This window comes from Solanum dulcamara, chromosome 11, assembly GCF_947179165.1.
Source record: "Solanum dulcamara chromosome 11, daSolDulc1.2, whole genome shotgun sequence".
Taxonomy (NCBI): Eukaryota; Viridiplantae; Streptophyta; class Magnoliopsida; order Solanales; family Solanaceae; genus Solanum; species Solanum dulcamara.
Window position 1 is genome coordinate 34273361 of NC_077247.1, and position 7287 is coordinate 34280647.

The following is a 7287-nucleotide window of genomic DNA, read 5'->3' on the forward strand; positions in this document are numbered from 1 at the left end:
ATGCTACCCCACTAAATTCAATATTCTGGAATCAACAACGAAGTCAAAATTTCAAATGAAGGTCGTCTTAATGAAAAGTTAGTGCCACGCCAAATGTCACTTTAAGCTAAATTCCACAAGGGGGCTCGAAATGAGAACAGAAGGTTTGAAACCCACACAAAAAGTCGTTCTAGAACAAAATTGATGTTACCAAGCAAATTTTATAGAATGTTGAATGAATTCAAACTTAGGCCAAGGCTTAAAAAATAAAATGCCTGATGGAACAAAGTTGCATCGAAAGACTCTGTATCTAAGACGACCATGTCACTAGCCTAAAATGACCCTTTCAAAAATGATAGAACCATCGAATTTCCAATATAAGGTCATTTTCTTGAAGTTTTAATTGAAGTCAATCATTGAAATTTGAAGAGCTCCAAAACACAAAAATAGGCATAAAACCCAAATGAACGACTAGGCGACCGAATTGTTAGATTATGCAAGTCATAAATGACTCTGAGTCACTATAAAAAAGCTTTAAATACTGAAAAGGTCTAAAAATGGAATAAATGACTTGGAGGATTATTACAACATTCACTACTAAAATAGATATTCGTCTGTGAAAATAGAAGGAAAATTACAATATGAAGGCACGAAAAGATGAGGATATCGAGCCCGCATGCTTCGCCAGACCCTAAGGAACCCTTACAAATAAAACATCGCCAGAGTAGAACTCAGCTTACTAGAAAATCCTCAAGTTCATTTTAAAACTCCCAAAAAAACTCCAATTCCGTTTTGGGCTCTAACTCTCGCCCAACTAACCCGAACTTGACTAAAAGCACCTAAACTATTTGATAAAACTAATACCACACCGAAACTACTAAAAAGAGCTACCATATCATAGCAATAGATGCAAGTCAACTCCTTAATCGAAATACCCTACTTATGCTTCAAATCCAACTTCTTTTAGCCACTAAAAGCATTCTAATTGTTCCTAACTATCCCGAACATCTCCAACACCATTTGAATCCAACCTATAAGACCCCACAACACCAACCTCAAAAGGATTACATATCTATCTGAACATCAAGGAAAGACAACTGCTAAAATAAGAAAATTAGCTCGAGGCAAATCCCAAAATCCAACTCCAACTCCTAAAACCAATAGTTCAAGCTGAAACACCACTTTATGAAACTAACCACTTTACTACCAAGGATGATCAACCTGTGAATGATAAGGTTTAACTAAGATCCACCCTAGTGACCTACTTCTATCAAAGGAACTTCCGAAAACTCACCATGTGTGTGTAAACATTCTTCCCTAGCAAGTCTAAGACAACTAACCCTACTCCAAGGGAAACCAGGCTGGTATGCATATTATACATATTGTCAACAAACTAGTAATAGTCCAAGGGCACTAATTCCACTGATGAATGTTGCAAGCTACCAAATATGACAAAGGCAAACCTCGTATCCTGAACCAAACAAAATTAAAGACTCCGCAAATTACTTTGACCTCATCCTATAGATGAACCTCCTAAGTAACATTTAAGTTTCCAATGGAAACTAAATTCCAAATCCACCAAAGGACACCGCCATTCCAACTCGAAATCAAAAGAAAAGCCTCAAGAGTTACCAAAACAACCATAGAGAATCATCCACAATAGTAAAAAGGTACAACAAGAGATCACACTTCCAAAATCCCAATAAGCCATAGTAATGCATCAAAGTAATTGAATGAGACGATTCAAAAGGACTTAATAAATGAGTCACTGAGAGAAATCATCCCATCATGAAGAGATTAAACAGATAGACTAAATAAGCAAACCACCACTACGCACCCTTATACTAAGAGGCTTAGTTAGAGTCATTTGGGATTCTAATTATTGTGTTATGACTAGGCTCTAGGTCGGGTCGTGACAAACTTGGTATTAGAGCAAAAGGTTCAGGTGTCCTAGAGAGTCTATCATTGCACATTGAGTAAAGAATTGTTCATCAGTGTGAAACGCTCCACATCTATGAGTAGAAGGCTATAAGGCATCTTAAGAAATACATCACTTCTTTCATGATCTCATCATGTTATAGAGTTGAACTCTAAGATTTCCTCCTCTAACACTTTCTCTTTGCGACTACATAATAATTACTCATGAAGAGCTCCCATTCGAAGAAATAGTGAAGAGAAGACAAGCTCCAAATGCCCCTTTGAATGATCGAGTGACTAATGCAGAATTTTTGAGCCGCTTTTTCAAATTCTAGCCCAAGTTGTGACTACTCAAGTGAATCAAGGGGTGGATTCTCCTGAAGTTATGACTACTCTAGCTTCGAGGGTTAGATATTTCACAAGAATAAACCTTCCTGAGTTTTATGGATCCAAGGTTGATGAGGATCCCAATTACTTTGTTGATGAATTGTACAAGATTGTGGAGATTCTGGGAGTATCTTCGGAAGAGAAGATGGAATTGGCAGCCTACCAACTCAAATGTGTCACTCAAGTTTGGTATAACCAATGGAAAAATAAAAGGGTTGATGATGGTCCCATAGGTTGGGAAATGTTCAAAGTTGCATTTCTTGATCACTTCTTCCCACTTGAATTAATGGAGGCGAAGGTGTTAGAATTTATCAACCTCAATCAAGGGAACATGAGTGTGAGGGAGTATGCCCTTAAGTTCACAAAGTTGTCCAAATATGCTCCATCTTTGGTAGCCGACTCTCATGCCTAAATGAGCAAGTTCATCTCGGGATTATAAGACTTTGTTATAAAAGAATGTCGAACACTATGCTTATCAATAAAATGGACATCTCTAGGTCATGACTTATGTCGAACAAATTGAAGGAGAAAAGCTTAAGGAGATGAGTAAAAGGGAGTCCAAAAGGGCTCGGTATGAAGGTGGGTTTTCTCACAAAAAATTCAGTGGTGGAAATGGTCATTCCCAACAAGGCCAAAGGTTTCAAGGACAAGGTTTTTCAAACACTCTGGCTCCAAAATTTGAGAAGGACAAGGTGCCAAATCCTAAGGCACAAGTGGAACTACAGGTGGCCAAGTTATCCCTTCATGTAAGAAGTGTGGGAAAAACCATAGAGGAGAGTGCTTAGCGGGGTTAGATATTTATTTCAAGTATGGAAAGCCCTATCATCATAAAAGTAATAGTAGGGGTGGGGCTAGGCCCAAAGTTTAGACTCAAGCTATCGGTTGTCTGGATCAGTGTGCTTCTACTTTGGGTGGTGGTCAGCGCCAAAACAGATTTTAAGCCCTTCAGACTCATCAAGAGTTAGAGGAGTCCCCTGATTTTATGACTGGTATGTTGAAAGTTTTTGACTTTGATGTTTATGCATTATTAGATCCGGGTGCTACTCTATCACTTATTACTCCTTATCTTGCTATGAGATCCATTTTTAGTCCCGAGATCTTGTTAGAGTCGTTTTTGGTCTATACTTTGGTTGGTGATTCAATTGTGGCTAAAAGATTCTATAGAAATTATCCAGTGTTAGGTTTTTATAAAGTCACCTCCTTTGATCTAGTAGAACTTGATATGATCGATTTAGATATTATTCTTGGTATGGATTGGCTTCATGCATGTTATACCTCTATATGTTGTAGAACCCATCTGGTTAAGTTTTGGTTTCCTAATGATCCAGTACTAGAATGGAAAGGTAGTCATTCTGTGTTTAAGGGTTAATTCATCCTATGTCTTAAATCTCAGAAATTGATTTCCAAAGGTTACATGTACATCAAGTTTGAGTTAGACATACTAATTCTGAGACTCCTAATCTTGAGTTAGTTTATGTTGTTAATGAGTTTTCAAAATATTTCCCCGATGATCTCCCAAGTATTCCTCCCGAAAGGGATAGACTTTTGTTTCAATCTTCTCCCCAATACTCAGCCTATCTCTATTCCTCCTTATCAAATGGCCCCGAAAAAGTTGAAAGAATTAAAGAACTGGTTGAAGGATTTTCTAGATAAGGGTTCTATTAGACCGAGTATCTCTCCATGGGGTACTCTGGTTCTATTTTTCAGAAAGAAGGATGGTTCACTCTATATGTGTATTGATTATCGACAGTTTAAAAAGGTCACAATTAAGAATAAATATCCTATTTCAAGGATCGATGACTTGTTCAATCAACTTCAAGGACCAAGTTACTTTTCAAATATTGATCTTCGATCGGATTATCATCAACTCTAAGTAAGGGAATGTGACATTCCGAAGATAGCTTTTAGAACTCGGTATGGTCACTTTGAATTCTTGGTTATGTATTTTGGACTAACGAATGCCCCTGCAACTTTTATGGATTGGATGAAAAGGGTGTTTAAGCAATACTTGGATATATTTGTGATTGTGTTCATTGATGATATTTTGATCTATTCTCAGAATAAGGAAGAGCATGCCGAACATTAGAGGATTCTGTTGCAAATTCTCAAGGACCGTTAGTTGTATGCAAAGTTTAGCATATGTGAATTTTTGTTAAGGTCAGTTGCTTTCCTTGGTCACATTGTTTCTAGAGAACAAATCGGTCACGTCCCAAACTAAAGGCCCGCAATTGGCATCAAATGCAAAAACTCAGGCCCGAGCCTACCCAGCTGAACCACTTGCTACTAGCGCATGGAAACTACATTCAATCGAGAAAAAAATAGGTATATCTCATCTTAAAATTAAACCCTCGACCGGAAAGGCCTTGTCAACATATCTATAAAAGAAATAACTACTCCTAACAATTCATATAAAGTAATAGCATCCTAACACACAAGTCCTAATTGGGCCATCGAAGCCACCAAGATATCTATACCAAAACTAAAATCAGGGACATAAGAGGACAATACATCAAACATCTAACAAGCCTTAACAACCGAACAAACTAGAACAACATGGTCATAACATAGATATACAACCAACACACTAGTCTGCAAGCCTCTAAAATAGTAAAACTTGGCAGGATAGGGCTCCACCCAATCCAAAAAGAATATATACAACAAAAGCTAACAAACCTCCAAACTCTGGCAACTCTGGAAGAAAGGGACTAGACAACATGCTAGAAGTCAACCCTTCTACTGAGGAGGTCAATACGGTTGTCTGTTGGGACCTGCAGGTATAAATGTAGTGCCCCAGGGTATGGGCATCAGTACAAAATAATGTACTGACTATGAAAGGCGATACACTATGAGCAATTATGATAATATATTGAGAGTAATCAGATAAATAAATCAAGATTAAGATAAGTGTACTAACCTGCTTGAAAATCTAAGCATACCAAAAATAATCAAACAACAACCTGACCAAGCCCCCATAAGCTTGGTGGGTACATACAACAACCAAGACTACCTACCTAGGCCCCCATAAGCCAAAAGGTGCCAATTCAGTCTATATATCCCTATCAGTAATCCCTTAGCCTTGTAGGCAGTCACATAGCTCTCTTAGGCAATAATATAGCCCCATAGGCAGTACATAACCCTTTAGGCATAAATATAACCTCATAGTCAACTCATAGCCCTCTTGGCAACCGCATAGCCCTGTAGGCAATACATAGCCTTCTAAGGCATCAATATAGCCCTGTAAGCAAGTTATAGCCCTCTTAGGGAACACGATAGCTCTATAAGCAACACATAGCCCTTTTAGGCAATGATCACATTCTTGTAGCTAACCAGAATAGCCCCAAGGGCAATAATAATAATTCAAAAGGCTAAAAGTGAGCCATTAAGCTATAAGCAACCTATACAAATAATTTCTAAGTCGTGCCCAATATGGGGATGCTACTAACAAACTACAAATCCCGACAAGGGAGGATTACAACTACTAAATCATCCAAAAACTGACAATCTTTCCTAAAAGTATAACAATGATAACAACACCTTCTCATATTGCCTCTAAGCTTTACGGAAACATGCCCAAGGAAGGAAATAGCCTTAACATACCTTTTTCAATGACTTCATGTGGCCTATTGACTTCTTTCCAAATACCTCTCTAATACTACAACATGACATATTTACAATAAGTCCATGAATACAAGTGTCATGATAATCCGACAAAAAATACGGAATTTTGTCGCAAATTACTATTTGTGGCTTATCGATGCTAAAATTAGTGAAAGAAGGGTCTTGCCTTGATATTAACCATGACATAGAACTCAAACCCCCGAAACACTACAAAACCCATGCTTCCATAACCTACGCGTAGCTACACCTCATAATTCACAAAGAAAACTATGCTAAAATGATGAGCTCACGACGTAGAGCAGCTTTCCAAAAGCTTGCAAGACGAGAAAACCAAGATCTGAAGAGTATTTTATGGATTAGGGAGGAATATTTTTGTATTTTGGTTGATGGAAATGTTGAAATGAAAAATAAAATGGAGGTGGCTGCTTTATATAAAGTTAAACCGACCTAGGGGGCCTGTTTCACGTGCCTAGTTGTAAAGTCTTACAAAAATATGAATATCTCCCTATTCTAAAGTTGTATTGACAAACGGTTTGATACGGTTGAAACTAGACTCATAAACCTTTGATTTGATAGGTTTTGGATCCCACAAATCATTATATATTTGGAGAAAAGCTCCAAGACATTTCTACCAAATTTCAGAAAAATCTTTATAAAGGAACTTACAATAAATTTTGTAAAATTTTATTTTGCACCCCACTAAACTTCAAAACTTAAGATACGCACCTTGAACACTTAAAATGTGACAAATGTGGCATACCACATAATTATTAATTTATTAATAACTCTTTTGTCTTATCGTGGAGGTACAAACTAATTTAGACATTTCAAAAAGTTGGGGTATTACATCCTCCCCCTCTTAGAAACATTCATCCTCGAATGAAAAGTTTGAATTACGCGGTTAAGTCCTTAGGAGTTTCCAATTTTTTAGCAGAGTCTTTTTTGTAAATATGACTATCCATGAACCAAAAATGCTGAAACCCCAACCTTGGAGTTTCACAGGATGACATAAATAGCTAAGCACTATAGCTCCACAATATCAGTGCGAGCAAATGAAATACAATGACAACAACCATAATAATAAGCAACAATATAAAAACCAAACAAGTATCTTACCTTATTGTACTAACATAAACTGATATGCCATCACTTTGGGTATGAAACAAGTGAGGATATTTTGACCTCGTGTAATTCCCAACTTCCAAGGTCACATATTCTCTATTCTTGTTTTTCCATAATACTTTAACCGAAGTCACATCTTTGGTCCTCAATTTTCATACTTGTCGATCTAATATGGCAACTAGAGTTTCCTCATAGGAAAACACCTCTATGATCTGAACATCCTTAATTGGGATAACCTGAGCAGGGTCTTCTATGCACTTTCAT